Below are 19,652 nucleotides of genomic sequence, written 5' to 3'. Positions count from 1 at the left end.
GTAATGTCACACATATAAGTGGGCTGGTCTGAGGTACTCAGGTTGCACTGATCATCAGACACTCAGGAATTTTGGTTTTAGTTAATTCCTCTTTCATTTGCATAGTCTGACAAAACAAAAGATACACCCTCTCACCCTGAAAGCCATAAGATACGTTTTCTATTGAGAGATCTAGCAAATAGTCACCCATTAGAGATAATGAAAAATTTAGATAATGTGTTTGGGAAGAGTTTCATTAGATCCTTCTCGCATTCAGCTTCTAAACCACTGGCAATACCAGTGAGTGATGCCTCCCCTGGTTTGGCCAGCAGCCCAGGGGCACATGCTACAGTTTTGGGGTTAATTAGGATTTTGTCATTGACTTCATTTCCAGACAGCACCTCACTCTTAGATAACTTGAGTTTGCTCATTATCTGGCAGTACCTATTGATTTCTGTGAACTGCAAAAGGAGCCTAAAAAATGAAGCTAAGCAAGATGTGTCCCACTTACTGTTATGTACAAAAGCAACTCCATGTATTAAAATAAAAAAGGCATATAGTCACATTTTGATATTTGTTTGCAGTCAAATAAAAAAAAACCAAAAACAAAACACAGAAGTCCACACTTTCCTAAAGACTTTCACATAAAGTATTTATTTGAGGAGCTTTTGGGAGTCTAGTTTGATTTTCAAGTTGAGCCTTCAGAGATCCTCAGTGATGATTAAAGGTCTCTAATTAGAAGCAGAAGAAAAATAAAGGTAATAGGAGCTTAATCTCAGAATCCATTTTATACTGTACACAGGATTCACAGTGTTCTCTTTGGTTTGCGAGTCGGTGTCATGTGTCAACAATTCATAGTGACCAGAGACCAAATGCACAGTTTAGGTTGAACATAGCTACACCTGAGTGTAAAAGAACACTCAGACACCCATCCTAGTACTGGGCAACTGAGAAGTTTATGTGACCCTAATGTAATGATTTTATTTTATTTTATTTTAATTTTGGCTGGTTGGAAGTTGAAAACAGTATTATCCTAATAAATTCCTACTAGAACGGTTTGTAGGTTTCTATGAAATCTGCCAGTGGTGACAGTTTGTGCGCTACAGCCGTTTAGGAGGTTTTCAGTAAACAGGGTCCAAATATTGTGCAAATGTTCTATTTCATAAGAACTCAATTAGTTTCTATGGAGACAATTATGTTGTCACAAGCCGAGTGTTATGACTTCAAGTGTTAGATAAATAAGAAGAGTAAGGGAACTTCTAATCATCAAAAATGATCTATTTTTACTTTGTAATAACAAAAAAGCAACAGCAATTCACAGGAGTGGAATTAAAGTCAATGCTTTCTTTAATGTTGTCAGAGAGTAATGTATTAATATTCTGAATTCATCCTGTGACTGTGTACACCTTCCTTCTCATATTACTTTCCAAGGTTCTTCCAATAAAAATTAGCATCACTTTTTAAACTGCTTATTCTGTGGTAGTGAAAAACAAAACCCATAAAGCACATGTCAGGACAGATATTTCTTCAAGGACAGATCAGATGACAGATGTGAGCACATTCCTCACCTAACGCTTCGCTTGTGTGATGTAGCTGGGTTAGAGCTATTTACTGGCACTTTAAATCTCTCTTACTTATGCATTATAAAATGAAATATAGCCTGTAAGCTGGATGACATACTTAGCTTTTACACACACTCACTGTTCATCCAGTGTATGTTTTAAACCTATGAAAGTAAAATGTGAAGATTTGGTGCCTACCATTGCTATAATTCCAAATACCTTTCCTTACACTGAGCAATACTTTGTTCTAGGGGAAAAGGAAGGGGGTTGTGTTCTTGGGGTTAGATGCAGCTACACTTTCAATTCCTACAGCCCGGAGTCATAAGATTCTTTTCTCATGTCATTACTAGACAGTGTAGCTGTTAATATGCTCGAGTCCGTTTCGTCGAAGATGTGTGAAAGGTTCGTTCACTCTCTGCTCTGTGGGTAAAGCCTTCTGGAGTTTGGGGGTGATATTCAAGGAACACACACTGATCATGAATAAGAAAGGAGTCTGGTAATTAGGCAGAACTATTTTTAGTTTGAGCAATGAAACTCAGAAGAGGGAAATATACATAGGGGACAAATATCATAGATTTACTATAGATCAGCATATACCTATGTCTGAGTGTGCATGTTGATATTCATACAGTTTGCATCCTTCTAAGCTGAGTAAATATGAAACTATAGTAAATTTAGAATATTTCCTCTTTCTTTACACACATATACAGACATGCGCGTTACGTATTTTTATCAAGGCTCCTTCTTTCTCTTTTATTTTGTAATTTGGTAGCACTGCCTTGGCAACACAAATGGCTGGTTTTCTTTTTTCAACATTGACAAGAGCTTTTCCAACTTAAAAAATCTGACACAGTTCCAGCTTTTTTTTTTTTTCCTAGGGTTTCATGTTACTTGAATGAGAAGGATATATACTGGTTGAACCTTCTGTGTTCAGCTGTTAAACTGACAGCTTTTTCTTCTGCCATGAGAAGGCTTTCAGTAATTTGGATGTGGTGCCTTTTTCCTGTCACTGCCAAGAACAATGCTGCTGTTCAGGCTGACACCAGAGCTATAGAATTGCTCCGTGTTTGACCTCTGATAGCTGCGCATAAAAGATCTGTGCATCACAAATACTCCACAAATAGTCTATTTGGGTGCATAGCTCAAGTCAAAACAGCAGTATATACTACAAGGATGTGTAAGTCAGAGGGGAGAGAGTTTAGGGGAGAAAAAGTCATTGCGAGCCTTGCCATTCTGCATCAATGTTGACAAAGGAGCGATCTTCCTTATGCAAATGTGATATACCCCAGCCCTGCCCCTGCCTTACATCCACCTCGTGCTCTGAACAACAGCAACCAAGAGACAGGTCTCTTGGAACTTTAGTTGAATTTACCTACAGATGCAAGAAGGGTTTGGAAGGCAATTTAGGTTGCACCTGCTGTTCCTGTTGGCTGAAATTGGAATATGAACTATTTTGTATGGTTTGGTAAGGTTCAGTACGCAGTGTAAATAAGGCAAGATGGCACTAGCCAGTAGATTGCAAAAATGAATGAGAATTAGTTTGAAGTGGGGTCAGGTTGCTTCCATTTTCATGCTGGTGTTGTTTTTCCTTTTTTTTTAATATCTCTTTTAATAGATGTGTCATCTTTCTTCAGGCTCCATGGAAAATCAGTTATTTTTTAATTAGAATTTTATGGGTGGTGTTTTGTCCTTCTTTTCATCACAATAGAACTGAGAAGCTTTTATACTATGCTGATAATATATCAGATAGTCTATAAATACTTTGATTATAAATAACCTTATATACCCGAAGTTGCCTGAAATCTAAGGTAAGATCTCTTTTAAGGGAAATTCCAGAATATTTATACCAAGGCATCTGTTTGGATAATAGTTGCATACTCACATTTGTTTCCTGCTATTTTTTGTTTGTAACTCTTGTAGGTTTGTATAATTATACTAATTTGTGTACTTTGTGAGGTTTTACCTAGTCTTGTGATACTTTTTGTCTCTATACACATACAGTGAGTGTGCTCATGCAATTACTATCTCTAAATATACTCACCAGTAGCAATGGAAGATTAATACTTATTAAAACTGTCCCTTCTTTCCAGAAGGCTTTCAAATACCTTTAAAACATAAAAAGCAGTATCTTTATTAGCAGTATTCCATGGAAAGCTGAATGCAATTGAGAGGCAAAGCAAATATAAGGCTAAGTAGAACACTAGTGTGGTCCATTGCTGCTGCAGTAAATCCATTTATCTAGTTTTACATCAGAGAAAAATTTGGCCCAGTAATTCCACTGAAAATTCATCAACTTCTAATTTTTTTTATAAAAAGATACATCAAATTTTTATGAGCAATTGGAAGGAACTCCTAATGCAAATGTCCTTAGCAGGAAAAAAACATATTTAAGTATCCATTCAAAGAAAATTACAAATTGAGATTTAATGTGATAAGTCTTAGTCATATCCCTTGGTACAATATATGAAATATTAACACAAAGATGTAACTGGGAAGTTCCTGACTAATCTGTCTAGTAAACTGAAAACTTAATTTGACCTATTGTTGCCCCCACAATTTACAGAATCTAGTCGTATGACTGATAGAAGCTGCTGTCGTAATAAAAGCAAACAAGGAAATAAAGAAAAGCTCTAAAATTTTGTATGAGATGGACAGTTCTTTCTGGCAAAATAAAAAAGATAAAAGAAAACTCATATCTACATTTTAAACACCTGACAGCTTAACATTTTTTTTCCTGTTTCATAGTGCAATTTGACATATAGCATTAGAAACAGTTTGCAAGTTGTTTACAGAATATTTTAAGTACTTCACAAACAGACCAGAAATTTGTAGCATTTTATGCTGATGGTAGGAAATGGTCAGAACTGCTGTTCAAACATGATTCATGGAATATGTCTTCCTTGTTGCCCAAGCATAGATCCACTGTGGATCATTTTCCTTCTCCATCCTGTGAGAAGCCATCAACAGGGCTAACTGTCCACTGTGTACATGCTTCCTCTGGCTGACCAAGAGACTATTATTAATTCCTGCAGATCTCTAAAAGCCTGCAGCACGGCAGAACTCTGGAAAACACAAGACCGTGGCCCCCTCTCTTTTGTTTTCGTATCCTCTATTAAAAAAAGGCATCTCCTGAGGAGACAAGTCATGGAGTCCTGCTTTTAATGTGGCTTCTTCTAGCACAGATCAGGAGGGGATAGGAACAGGATATTGGACTGTATTCACATTAGAACAATTAAAAGTGGTATGTACTCTTCAGATCTGTGTAAGATCGCTGTATGTGACCGCCAAACACAGCATTTTAGAGGCTACAGTGAAACAGAAAATTCTTTGGAGATCGTAACTAGAGTTTGGTAACCTGCAGATATTTAATTTTATTCACATAACTTAATCACAAGTAAAATGACAGCTATTTAACTAATGGTGTTTGGCTTAACTGTGAGTTGTTGCAATACTCAATGTGTGGGAAGTCAATGTAAATCAGCTACTATCTCCACTCATTGAACGTGGGTCACATCAGAGCATACTAAGAATCCCTGACCTGTCTGGGACATATTGCTGGGTCTCCGTGATTGCCAATGGGAGCATCTTAAGTCTACAACATGACAACTCGAACTTCATGTACGCCTTGCATCCAAAGACTGCAAAATATTGATTAACAAAGATAATCATTACGAAATAGCCATCATGTAAAAAGGCTGTAGAATTGTTGTGAGGAAATTGATGATCACGCTTGCCCCAACACTGCCCAACTTAAAACTGAGCACCAAGAATACTGCAAAGGCACAAGCGCGCGCAGTATAAGAGGACAGATATTTGAAAAAGAACAGATTTTCCTTGCCACTACTCTGTTTTATTCTTTGCAAACTAATAAAAGAGAAAATCAGGCAAGCTGTGTAAAAATAGTGCTCCCTATTGTAACCATGGCTCTTACAACTTAGGAGGAAGCAAAGGTGGGTAACTTAGAAATGCTGAATAGCTTTGTAAAGACAGGTTAGCCAAGGTCTACTGTGGGAAGAAGGAAGGTAATGCTCTTTCTTTCCATGACCATCTCATCCCAAGAGCTATGCAGAAAGAAAGCCACGGTGCAGACTTTTTGGAATAAAAGCAGTGGTTATTTGTCGGTATGGAACTGGCCCAGCTCTCAAAATGTAGGTTAAATTCACAATAGTACCAACCATGGCTGTGTCTTTATGTGAAGATAAGGGGAAAAGGCGTTATTTCTACCTTTGTTAGCATAAAAATGATGACTTTATTTTGTCCTTTTCTAGAAAAACTGGACATGGTGAAGTCTGAACCGTGTCTTTTCATTTTTCAACTGAAGACAGAATTCCAGTTTGGTCTCTTTGGAAATTCTATGAAAGAACTCCCATCATGTTGGTGTTTAACATTTTCTTCTCTTCATCATCCTTAGTAGGGCAAATTGGAGTGAATTAGTAATGTTGGGTGGATAAACTTAAGTTCAAGGCCTACCAGTTTTCTTTCACCAATTTTTCTTTAAGTTAGTCTAGCCAATTCAGTATTAACAAATATGTGAGTACTACAGACCTACTTACATGCTGCATTTACGGGCTACTTAGTAAGTAAACTGCTTTCTCTTAAGTAGACTGTATGGTGTGGTAGTTACTTTAGCTTTTAGTTCCCTTCCATCATTCCTTCTCTCCAAAGCTTTTGCAAAATAGAAGCCCAAGATGATATTATTTATTTTGAGACAGACCTTTTCTTCAAACTAATTTTACTGTACAGAAAACAGTTTTGTTTTGTTTTAAAGCTGTTTTTTATGAGCATTTCTCAGATTCCTGCCAGCCAGGGTGGGTAAGAGCCCAGGTTAAGTTCTTAAGGTTTTCCTAAACAGTACACTCTTTTTCTTTGGTTTCTTTTGGTTAAGATGTTCTGTTGCTAACACATGCATGTAATTTCTGATTAATTACTGACTAGAACCATCTCCATAGCCAATGTTGTGTTTGTGTATGAAAGAGAAATTTGCCAGCTCACTACATTCAAAATAATTTGGGGGCTGGTACTGAAACTGAAATGACTTGGTGTAAAATCCAACAATAGAAATACTTAAAGTAGGTTAAGGCCTGATTTTCAAAAGAGCTGAATTCTGTCATAAAGCTGCTGTGTTTGTCAGAAAGAGAACTCCTGATACTGAAGACTTGAAAATCTAGTCAGGGGCTTTTGAGCACTTAGAGTTCAGTGCAAATAATAAGGTAAAATGTATCTAGAAAAATAGACTATTTTCTCAATTAAAGATTTATTTATTCTCTTAACAGACTAAGACGATACAAGAACATGACAAAATTTACAAAAAGCAAGCTACTTAGCTGGCAGCTCCAAGCTCTTCTCTTATTTTTGGTTTACATTACACCGATTACCAAAATATCCTAGTATCTTACATATATGATCATGCAAAGTCTACATAAATGTTATACTTGTGCCCTATGTAATTTTATAGTCCTTTTTTCCCTGGTTTTTATCCCTAGAAATACACATTTTAAATTATGTGAAAAAAATATCCATTTTACTTGATTATTTTCTTAGGACCATGCATTATTACAGAATTTCCACTGTATTTCCTCTAATCTAAGAGCTAAGGTAATGTACTTCATTATAATATATGCTGTCAATGGATGTCTGTTTATCTGTGGCTCTTCTAGCAAGAAAGGTTTGTTTAATCACTATATTTTGTTTTGATAAACAGATGAATAAATCAATAGTTTTCACTTCTATGCTTATTCACATGTTTTTATTGAAAGTTAAACTGCTTTAACTTTTAATATTTTTCTGATGATCTGTAAGAAAGCAAACAATCCTTTTCAACCCCCTTAAAGAAATTTGTTTGAAAGTACCTCATCTTCATAAGGGATCTGGAGCATTATTGGTCCTCTCACCCTCAGAACTATTGATTGTAGTAAAATATATTCTAAGATTTAGAGTCCCAAAGGCACTTAGGCCCATAAATCTCATTGATTTCAATTGGAATTAAATTTCTCCATGACTTCAAAGAACTAGATATTATTGGATTTATTTACATATATATATCTAATTTCACTCATCAAATTATTTTGATTAAAAGATGAACAAGGAAACAAGCCTTTGAGTCTCCTTCAGATGGAGTTAGTTTTGCAACCAGGCTTAGTGCTGTTGGAGAATAGTGGGAGAGATGTGTTTTTAGTCTTTGCTATTTATTTGGGGATGGTGAGAACATCAGAAGGTTCACCATTATCACAACTATTTTAGGAATATGCTGCTGCATTTTCCATGAGGACACTTCTCCTCTGGCCTTGCCTCAAGAGTTTTCCAAGCAGTCCCTGGAGACTTATACAATAAGAAAATATGGCTGTGGATCTGCTCTTTCTTTCGGTAGGAAAACAGTTGTGTTTGGCTGGGCTTGACCTGCAGTTTATGTCCTTCAACAACGTCGGGTTTTGATGCTGCTGATTAGAATCAGCCTAAAGTTTTTGAGTGAGTGATGCTTAATTCAACTTCCTTTTCCTTGGCAATGCATTAGTTATTTCAGACCACAAAAGTATCAGTTCACCTAGAAATTAGAGCTGGAGAAAACTCTGCTCAATCACTGTCTTAAGATTAATACAGAGGAGATGTAGTTTCTCAAATAATTTGGGTTTTTTATTCACGTGCTAGAATATGAAATAGATTACAGAATGCAGCAAGAACACCGAGCTACACCATTCTATGAAAAATGTGCTTGTTGAAAGCAAATTTACACATCTGGTTAGACTGACACTTGTCATCTCTGTTTAGTCATAACTGGCCTACAGAAGCAGAGGTCCTGGACATCGGCCTGACCTGTGTTGTCCATGCAATGTGAGCTTCATCTCTTGTGAATATTACACATCTCTGCAAACTGACCAGCGTAACTATGCTCTTTGCACCTCTTGAACAGGCATTTCACCGAACAGAAGAAAAGGGGAGAAAGAGGGAGATGTGAGAACAAATGTTGAGAGGGAGAGGTTTTCGTAAGAAAGGAAAGAGAGGGCCGCCCAACAACAAGTGAAGTGTCTTGTGGAATAAAACACTTCACATAGGAAAAAAGTATTGTAAGAAAATTGAAAGCTCTTACTGAATATTACCAAATGCAAATGCTTTAAATTATTTCACTCATTAGTTTGTGAATTTTAAATTTGTTCCCTAATGTGATAGAGGAAAGCTGAGAACTTGTGAAATCTTCTTGACCTCAGTTTCCCTGCTGTTTTCATCTACTACTTAGGCAAGGATGAGTGGTCCTGGGATATGTGAGTTGGGTTAAAGGAAGCCCTGATTACCAGCATCTGCTTTACTCCAAACATTTCTAATCTCTGGTGGAGAAAGCAATAAAGTTCTGTGCTTCAGGTCACGTACCTGAGTACTGGCAGTTCTTTTCAATATCTTAGATTAAATGAACTGTGAAATATTTGTTTTACTAGAAGAGCTTTAGTTTACTTGTGAGTTGTTTTCTAAATCATTTCTGTCCAGAGTAGCTTTGGAAATCCAGCAATGTGTATTGAACGCAGCATTTAGAAACATTTTTAACAGCCTGATGCACAATGCTTCATTGTTCTGATTGTTAAAACATTCCTAGAGGGCCATTCTCCTCTTTGGATACATGCATAAATCTCAAGAAGGCTAATGGGAAACTGTGCACATGCACAGCTTCTATAGCGCTGTCGGTAAAGTTGAACATGACACAGAATTTCTTGATGAAAAGTCGGCAAAAGGAGTAAAGGTTCCTGTTTAAGGGGCTGGACGAGCTTTCACAAGGCCCACATGAACTTTTGGTTTTGCCATGTGTTTGTGTATGTCCCCAAGATGCAAATCACACAGAAGCTTTGTGGCGGGGTGCAGGTACCAATCTCAACTCTGGTCACACCACGGTCAGCAGGGACCTCCCGCTCGGGGCAAGAGTGGGACAGAGATGGCCGAGGAAGTGGCTTGGGTTTGAACTGGAGACAGTAAATCCACTACAGGAGGCATCAGTTTGGGTGTTGGCTGCTTCAGGAAGCTTCACATCACGTTTTATCTCTATTGCAGACATCCACAAAGCCATCTCTGTGTCAGAACTGCATGAAAATTTTGCTACCAGCAAGTATTTTGCTGCAGTAGAGTTTTTGCATATATGCATTCATGGCTGGAACCATACGGCATTTTATCTCTGTGCATCTGGAAATCCAATAAGCTATTTCTGCTCTGTAGTGAGTTTCTCGGATGTTTTTCAGATAAGATCACCCCAAAGAAGCAGTATTCCTGTTAGACAAGTTGTACCTGGAGGGGATGAATGCCCAGGCTTTGCCAGAATTTCGGCCAGTGCTGAGAAATTCTGTAGCTGGTGAGCTGTGAACTGGGTGTGCAAACCCCTTATCCACAGAGACCAGCCTGGACGTGTGATGCTCTCGCTGGCAGAGAGCGAGCCAGCCTCTTGATAGAGACAGCAGGCAGACCTTCCCTCGAGAAAACATCAATTTTGGAGTACTGGGTGCTGTTTTTTCTGCTATTGATATCTAGGCTTGCTTATGCTGTTTCTTACAACAGCTCTGTTCATCAGAGGTTTGTTTCTTGCATATTACCTTTTTGCACATGGGATCCTAAGGGAAGGATTTTAGTGAGGACCTTGGTTATATGTTATATCTGACCTTCCACCTTCACCTTACCTTGTCAGTAGAGTGGAGAAACTTCTTTAATGGGTACTAGGTCTAAAATTGAATATAGATTTGAGAAAAGGCAGAAATAATATTTATAGTGCAGCCAAAGCAATTAGAGAAGCCAGCAGAGACTGTATCTGTCCTCTTAATCAAGAAGGATTACCTGTCTGTCCTTTGTCTGTCACTTTCTTAGAACTGTCAGGAAAAGAATATGCTAAAAGTCACCTCTCCTTACCTCCCAGGAAAACCGCAGTATGCAAAGAAACTGAAACAGGTGGGGTGGTGGGGATTGGCCAAATAATTGTCACTGTCACAATCCTACCGTGAGCTCATAATAAACGGGTTTAAAGAACATGGTCTGTGAAAGAATTAAGATGGAATGAATAATGTAAAAATATTCAGAAATATGTTATTCAGAACATTTCATGTATTCATAAATTATTCACTCCCACAGAACTGCAGGTGCCTCAGGATTTTTCCATGTAACATCAGATCCTCAGCTGGCACAAGCTGGCACCGCTGCATTTGTTTCCATGGAGTGAGGCCAGTTTACAAGGATCGGGCCCATGTTAGTCTTGTTTTCTTGCTTTTTCCGTACTCCTTTTCTGTTCCCAAACATTCCAATACGTGCAACTCTACACAGGGAGCTCTGCTGAGTCTGGAGATGAACCTTGGGGCACTATGACAGTGCAATCTCTCTGAGCTTTACTGTCACCGTTTCCATTATAAGATCAGTTTTTTTTAATACATGTTGCTGCTCACAGTGACCTGCGTGTGCTTTTTCTCTCTCCTGTACCTGTTTGGTGTGTGTATATTAAACAGTCAGCTTCCATTATCCACCTGTCTTCAGTCGTTATCAAGGTAATTTATGGATGAATGTAGTTAACTTCCTATGTATTTTCAAAACTGAGAGTAAACAGAATTGTTTTTCCTTATTTAAAATCCCATTACAGCAGCTGCACTATAAAGTGTATTTTTCTGCTGTTAAATATTTTATCTTGACCGCAGCTTGCATATCAGCAAACTTGTAGCAGTATGTTGACTGTTATCTTTTGTGTACCGAAGCACAAGATAGGTTGGAATAATTAAATAACATCGCTTCTCCATTATCCTTGGAAGGCTGATACTCTTTTCTTCTGAGAAGATAAAAGGTAAACATAAATTACAGCAAATCAAACTGTAGGGTGATAAATACTGTTGTAAGCCAGGATAATAATATAACAAAAAATAAGATGAAATCCACCCTTTCCCACCTGTATCCATCTTCTCTGTTTATTTTTGCTGATACAGCTATTGAAAAAGAAGACAATGTCAGTGGCGGTGGTTTTGCAAGGCCATTACGCATTCCTGAACAACACAGTCATCATCGCCCTGAGCCTTATTTGCTCAAGGTTTTATAAATATAAACTGGTGTATGGCTTTAGATGGGAAAAGCATCACATTTAAGACAGACACATAACTCAAGGCAGAAACATTTCAAACCTTTCTTTTTTTTTTTTTTTTAGATTCTGTAGCTTTTTCTTTCTAAGATTTCCAGGATGGTTTCTGCAGCAAAGAATTGTGACGGTGTGTTATCTGTGTATTCCCATGTTTTCATTAGCATGACAGACAGTTATAGTGTCTGTAATTCTTCAAGCAAAATGAAGGCATTCCCAGGTACTACCAAAATTGAGATTTCATAGGTTCAGAGCAGAAAATATTTTTCATGATAGATTTTTATCTTGTATTTTTTCTGTGGCGTAGATGCTTATCCCAAGAACAAGATTTTATTGACTTGTGGTCATTACTCAGGTGAACTACTCAGATGAAATCCATCTTCAATTTGAAAAAAAAGTCTAAACATTAATTTGATAGAATAATAGGTAGAGCTACAGCTATGAAATAGTTTAGGATGTAAAGGGTGAAGTAGTAGTAACAGATGGGAGATCTTGAGGGAGCTAAGGACTAGGATTGAAAAGTCCTTATGGCACAGATTCAGGGGAAAAGGAAAAATAAATACAGGGTGTTTCAAAAAGCTGGACCCAAAGTGGAGACACTTTGAGAGGCGTTTGGGCTTTTTGAAATACCCTGTAGGATAAACTGAGCAGAAGGAAAGGGCGTGTTGAGGATCAGAAGTTATCAGAGGGTGAAATTATAATTCAATCTGTTAATCTTTGCTGCAGAACTTCAGGACAATAATAATTAATAAGACATTACTGCAGCTTAATTAAAAAAAAAAAAAAAAAGAGAGAAAACCATAGAAAATCCCCAGTTTTTCTTAAAAAAAATCATGTTAGCTGTCATGCCATTCAAGAAACTATGCTTTCAAATGTCATATATACTCATTTTTCCATTTCATGTTGTTTATTTGAAGAGTCTGAATTGAAAGAAGTCTTCGGTTACCAAAAGTTCCTTTTCCCTTTGTTGTCCCTTGATGAAACTGTCACTAGCACAAAACCTTCTACCCTGCTGCTATGAGTGTCTAGAGATAAACTCCACTTAAAAAGGACAGATAATTTCATAATTTTCAGTAGAAAATGGTGACTTACATCACATACAGATGAGTTCAAATATTTGTAAATACTCAGTTTTCTACAGAGCACAACATCCTTTAAGAATGAAGTTGCCATGAATTACTTTTATTGTGTTCTGTCATTATTGTCATTATTCTGCTGTTCTCTAAAGGTGCCTTTACCCATTTTTGTTTACATATAGCTATTATTAGAGTTTGTGCTAGGAAGTATATAATTTACATAATCATAAAACCAAGAACGCACATAAAGATGTGAAGTAAACCAGTAAACATTTTTATCCATGAAATGTTATTGCCTGACCTGATGTAAATTAAGACCAACTGCCATTTGAATAGTAATTACTTGTTATTTTGAAATGCTGGTACTGAAAATAAATGAGGAATTTTTTTGACATACTGTGTGTTGAAATAGTAATCTTTTGTTCAGTTTGCTTTAAGTCTTTTGGATTTTATAGAATTGTATCCATCATTTAATCAGCGCAGAGATGAACAATAGATATTTGTATTCCTTTTGGCAGATAAAAACAAGTAGGCAGAGTGGCCAGTACATATTTTCAAGTGCTACAGTCACAGGGAAAACTTTATGAAACATTTAGTTGTTCAACAGAGTAGCAATGCTTAGAGGTTGACCTTGAAGTTTTTGAAATGTGAATTGATCCACTGGAACAAGTACAAAGCCAGCTTTGGTGCTAAATGTAAATTGTTAAAAATGGTGCTGCATAACATCTGCCTTGTAGTACGCCTTAATCAGCACTGTGAAAAATGAAAGTTTAACGATCTACTATAGTGGCTTCTAAGTGAAGGATAAACAAAGGATGAAAGAGTTTCCTTGCATGGTTTGTAACTGATGGCATGAAAAATGTCAAGAACCATCTGCCTCAAACTTATCCAAACTGTCATCAAGTATTCTAATCCAGTCAAAGGAGATACAACTAGAACAACCTATGTAACTTGCTGAAGGCTTATCAAAAGAGTTGTAAATAAGGAAAAAAAAAAAGAAAAAAGAAAGAAAAAGAAAAAAAAAGAGGGGAAAAAAATCCCCTATCAACTGCATAACCACAGATTTCTGCCAGCTTGCCTGTGGCTTTGAAATTCAATCCCATTTCTCTAGTCTGACAAACTGTACTAAATGGTAAAATGGATTTTTATTGCTTTCAGCCATTTTCATTCCAGCTGCTATCACTAGGTAAGTACTCAGTTTTCTAATATGAGAATTATATTTTATTTCGCTTTTCTCTTTTGTGCGTGTATATTGACTGTACTACGCACGAAAACCTATTTTTGCAGAGCCAGGGTGTAAATGGGGACATTTACACATCTGAGCTTAAAAAGCTGCTACTCCTCCTAACCCAGCACACAAAAGAATCCCAAATACAGCGATGTGGCTGCAGAAAGCTACATTCAAGTGAACAGACATTTTTTTGCGTTGGCTTTCACAACAGGTAGGAAATAATGATTTTCCAAGAAAAGAAACAAACACATTTAAAGCTGACCTTGCTTAATTATGCTAAGAAATAATCAAATCACCATACGTTTGCTAGTTTGATTTTCAGTAAGTTATGCACTTTTCAGTAAGTTATGCACTTTTCAGTAAGTTAGGCCATTCTGTATGTTAGGCATAGATTTCCCTTTTTGAAATGTCCCTTGACACCTAAGGAGCACAAGTCTCACTGAAAGTCAATGAAAGGTCTGTTGATAAATCAATTAATTACCTGAAGTGCCATGTCTCAGCTACTGGGGTATAATGCTGCACTTTACTGGAGCATACTGGTTTGTACTGGAAGGAATCCTGCTCCCTGTGCCCAAGTGACTTCCAGGGCTTATCTCAGGGTTAACTCTTGCACTTCTGTATTCCCATGGTTTTGACTGGTTTTCAAAATGGGTGAGTTGGGGGCTTTTTGTTTGTACTTGCGTTGTGAAACTGGCACTTAATCTGGGCTAAAGCACACAGAACCCATTTGTTAGATTTTCCTCCAAAGGCATTTGTTCAGAATTGAAACTTTGAGCATGTTGGATGATGACTTAGGTAAGAAAAGGAAAATATAAAAGTAAGGGACACAGAAGGGAAAGTGAAAGGATAATGAAACCCAAATGTACTTCGTATTTTCACTTGTATTTAAGTACCACTTTTTTCAAAATTTTATTTTATTTTTTGTAATATGTGGCATAATGCAAGCTCTCTTAGAGCTGGAAACTATGGATGTTGGGCATGGAATAGGAAACACGCAATTTCATAAGGTTCCAGTTAAGTTTCCATATTGGCAGTCTATATTGATGTATTTAATTTTCACTCAAAATTCAGAAGCATACAAACATCCATATATTGTGTTGTTTGATGTTGTGGTTTTTTATTTGCTAGCAAGCTATGATATCTTCTAATAGCTGTGTAGCGTTTAAGGGAAAAAGAAATCTTTCCATTAAATGTATCCATACTTTCCATTGGCTCTCAAGTGAATTTATACAATTGATGTTGATACATTTGTCATGGAATATTCTAGTGTACAGGTGGAAGCAGATGATACAGTATTACTTTTTTTGGTGACAAAATGGTATGCAATGCATTGGAAGATTAGTTATCCATAGCAGTTATATGAAATGCAAATGTCATAACACAGATTACATTTCCATAAAACCAAAATAACACTTCAATGTATGTGATTTAGTTTTACTGTGCACATTTTTATTTAGCAGAACTGACACATTGCTTCATATTTGCATCTCTTTTTTTGCCTTTCACATTGAACAAAAAGGTGAAGAACTGTTTCAACGTACAGTAACCATTTCAGTGCTGGCAAAGTCTCTCAAAACGCATTCCCAGCTTAATAAACCTCCTGCTTTATCTCTTGTGCTAAACCCAAAAGGGGATACACAGGCCAAATATCGAATCTTCTCCCATATTGCCCATAAGAAATCCCACCCTGAGGCAGCTTTTACAGCAAAAGAACCAGGGAGAGGAAACAGGGAAGGATGTGGTAAAGGGACAATCCTTTCTTGGCATCATCTCTCCTTTATTATCCATCTGAATCAGTTAATTAGGTTTACTAGGTATTTATAAAGATAAACAGTTATTTGTCCAATGCTGAGCCCAGATGGGGCATATTTAGTTTTGAACATACAGGAAAGGGACTGGGCAGAGCAGGTTTTGTAGGTGGTTAAGTATCCATCAGACTCTGTACTTCTCGCTTTCTCTGCGTTGTTCAGGCAGTTGACTGTTTATTAAAAGAATAGATGTTAAATGGGACCACTCATCCTCCAGAGAGCTCTGGTAGCTTACTTATCTGATTTTGCTTTTAATTTTTGTTCATTAATTATTATAATGTGCTTACATATGAACTCAGCTGTAATGTCAACAGGGTACAAGAAACACTTTTAATAGAGTTACAACAAACTAAGCAGGAGATGAGAGGCAGCAGGTAAACATAGAGGCTGTTCCAGGAACGAGAAAATCACCTGTTTGGTAGGCAGAGCTCTCATCATACCGGTTGTGGGATGTTTTGTCCTGTAAAACACCACGTGTAACTGGAAGGATCACCAACAGGCCACTGCTGTGTTCTCATCCACCTGTAAGACAAGGAACCACCATAAAATATTACTTAATATCCCTCTATGATCAGTGCAGGGGTATAAATACTTCTGGGCTGTTGGTGTCTATGTTCAGACATCCCTGTAGGGGGATGCATTTCCACTGATAAGCAGGGGGAATAACTAACTTTCTACAGCTAAAATGCAAAGAGATGAGCCCCATCCTCTGTTTGGTCTCTCAAAGAGCTGGCAGTCAGCTCCTCTGGGGGTTGTGGTGTGTGTGGTGGTGTTTTTTTCCATTTTTTAAAAAATATTCTACACCTGCGTAACTTCATCGTGTTAGTATTCATCTCCAGAACACTTGGCATGCACTGGCATTTAAAACTAAATTACTGTTAATAGTCTGTAACACATCAGTAGTAGCATGAAGTGCTACTTTGTGAGATAACAATGGCTGCTGTAAATGGAACTTGATTTTTCACAATATCTGACTGTGGCATGAGAAAAGTGGAATCTAAATGGTCATGATACAATAAAGCATCTGCGGGCTAGCTGAGACACTAAATTAGCATTTTTTGATAAAGAATAGTGTGGTGCATAGCCTGTAAACCATGCTAATAGCTGTATCTTTGTCATTCATAAAGCATATACAGCTCATGCAGGTGGTTTCTTATTTTTGTATGGGCGGAACTGTCTGAGTCTCGTATACAGGTATGTATTCCATGAATTCCTGACTTTCCCACAAACCAGACTACTTGTTTACTGTTACTTTTTAATTGCTTTCACTGATCGATATTATCTGTTGTTTCACTATAAACAGCATGTGATTTAATGAAAAAAGCGCTGATTCCATTGCATATTATTGCTGCTGTTACTTGGTAAATATCTAAATGAAAAATCACGTTATCACTGTTCACCTTTTTATAGCAATTTCACTTCCTATAGTCAAACACATGTCAGTGATGGCAAAACATGTGTTATAGTAAACTCCTAGATGTGTATTTGTATTTTTGTTGTGGGTTAAACAGTCTGGAGTGACTACAAAAACCAAAATTTTCCAAATATTGGTGTTAACTTGGCTAAGCCTCTAAACAAAAGCTTTTTGCAACAAGTTACAAATGGCAGGAGAAAAAGCCTTTCTGTGTGCTCCGGGGTTTGCCACAAGAGATCCTCAGAGGTGTGCTGGTCCTGCAGCCATTGCCATTGAGATACATGTGAATTTTAATAAGTACAGACAGGCCTCTCCAACTGGGGTTTGCAGGCAAACTATATAAAAACATTGGATGGAAATCAGTAAAAGAGCTGGATACTTGTGCTCAGCATGCCTGGAAATATGTTAATGCACTCTTATGTAAATGGACTTAATGGAGAGAATGGAAAGCGTCCAGCTACAATAGCAAACTTGGTAAATTTCAGCGTGCTGAGCCCAGTATTCAGCCCGGCTGACTGAAAAGAAGATAAATCCAGTCAGTAACTGGGATGTAAGCCACTACCTGTTTTTTGCAAAGTAAGGACCTGGCACCCCAACATCTGGGCTGTGCACACCCCACCCTGAGAGAAAAAGGTGATTATTTCTTCAAAGGCTGTGGAGCTGCCCTCATTGAGTGTTATTCTCTGGTATTTTGTAGTGGGGCAGGCTGAGAGGCTGCTGGGCTCAGGCTGAGAGTGGATGAGCATGTGGCTGCAGGGAGCACCACAAAATGGGGAAAGCACCTCCTGTGAGGAGAGGCTGAGAGAAGTGGGGCTGTGCAGCCTGGAGAAGTGACAACCAATGATAGGACAAGGGGCAATGGGTATAAACTGGAACACAGGAGGTTCCATTTAAATTTGAGAAGAAACTTCTTTCTGGTGAGGGTGTCAGAGCCTGGCCCAGGCTGCCCAGGGAGGTTGTGGAGTCTCCTTCTCTGCAGACATTCAAACCCGCCTGGACACCTTCCTGTGGAACCTCAGCTGGGTGTTCCTGCTCCATGGGGGGACTGGACTGGATGAGCTTTCCAGGTCCCTTCCAATCTCTGACATTCTGGGATTCTGTGAAGCTGAAAGGGGATCTCATTAATGTTTATAAATATCTCCAGGGTGGGTGTCAAGAGGATGGACCAGACTCCTTTCAGTGGTGCCCAATGGTAGGACGAGGGGCAACAGGTACAGATTGAAGAATAGGAGGTTTCATCTGAATATGAGGAGAAACTTCTTTACCTTAAGGGTGCCAGAGCCTTGGACCAGACTGCCCAGGGAGGTTGTGGAGTCTCCTTCTCTGGAGACATTCAAACCCGCCTGGACACCTTCCTGTGCAATCTACTCTAGCTGAACCTATTTAGCAGGTGGGTTGGACTGGATGCTCCCCAGAGGTCCCTTCCAACCCCAAGCAGCCTGCGCTTCCGTGCGAACGCTGCACTCACCAGCCGGCAGCCCCGGGGTTCGTCCCTGCTCGCAGGGGCGGGCGGTGCCGCCGGGCTGTCCCCAAACCACCCGCACGCATCTGCATCTGATGCTTCTCCCTCCGGTCCCGCTCACCGTGCCCCTGCCCGCCGCTTGCAGAGGGGCGAGCAGCAGCACGAGCTCCTGCTGTTGCACCGTGCACGGGTGCGGATTTGGGGCCCCCCCGGACCCCGCTCTTTGTTCGGGGGGGTGGCGGGAGGGGCTCGAGCCCCGGGCGGCGCGCGGGGCCGCCCGCCAGCGGCACGTGCTGGCCCGTTCTTCTTCAGAATCGCCTGGAAACGCAGTCGCTCCGCTGCCATAAACGGGGGGAGCTGCACCGCAGCGGCGAGGCTGAAGTGAAGTGGCGAGAATGAGGGAATTAGAAGTAAATACCTGTTCCTTCAGTTGTGTGTAAAATGGATTTCTTTTGGTATCTGCAGAGGGCAGGGAAGAAAACCATGAATAGTGATGATGATGATGATTATTATTAAGGGTTATTTGTTAAACAAATAAACAGTTGATTGCGGGGGAATAGGTTCATTTCTAAGAGGGATTTCCCGCGTTTTGTATACTGCACATATTCAAAGAAAGAAGAAAGTGATTGGCCATGTTTCATTAAATGTTTCTTCTAGCCTTTTTTGTTTGTTTAATTAACAAGGACAAAAACAAGCAATAAAAGGTTAAAATGCATTTAAATTGTGTCTTAGACACCATTGCTTTACTCTTAGCATGAAAGGTTTGGCTGAGCACAGGCTTGGAAACTGGGTTTATTTTGCAGGGGGGTAGAGAGGAAGTTGCTACTGTGAGGAGCATCTACCATAGTGCAACTGTTGTTTCCCAACTAATTAGGGGTTGATTGCAACATTTAGTCACTTCATGGGAGGAAATTAGGAACATTCCCAGCTGATCAATCAAGTAGTGATTTCCCCACCATGCTTTGGTTTCCTGCAGGAGTTGTGCTGTGACCTTCCAGGCAGAGCCCTAGCAGGACCTCACAAGTGGGGCATCAGTGGGTTTACG

At 38.8% G+C, this 19,652-nt stretch overlaps 1 long non-coding RNA gene across 1 annotated transcript; it reads right to left on the bottom strand.

Moving 5' to 3' along the window:
* Window positions 1-15,772: 15,772 nt before the first annotated feature.
* LOC139829060 (uncharacterized) lies at window positions 15,773-18,810 on the bottom strand. The gene is made up of 3 exons (XR_011741280.1): window positions 18,614-18,810; window positions 16,143-16,253; window positions 15,773-15,901 (listed from the first exon to the last, which is right to left on the bottom strand). It is a non-coding gene; the product is annotated as an uncharacterized lncRNA (long non-coding RNA).
* Between the last annotated feature and the right edge of the window lie 842 nt (window positions 18,811-19,652).

This window comes from Patagioenas fasciata, chromosome 13, assembly GCF_037038585.1.
Source record: "Patagioenas fasciata isolate bPatFas1 chromosome 13, bPatFas1.hap1, whole genome shotgun sequence".
In the NCBI taxonomy this organism is placed as follows: domain Eukaryota; kingdom Metazoa; phylum Chordata; class Aves; order Columbiformes; family Columbidae; genus Patagioenas; species Patagioenas fasciata.
This window is presented reverse-complemented; position numbering and strand designations above follow the sequence as displayed.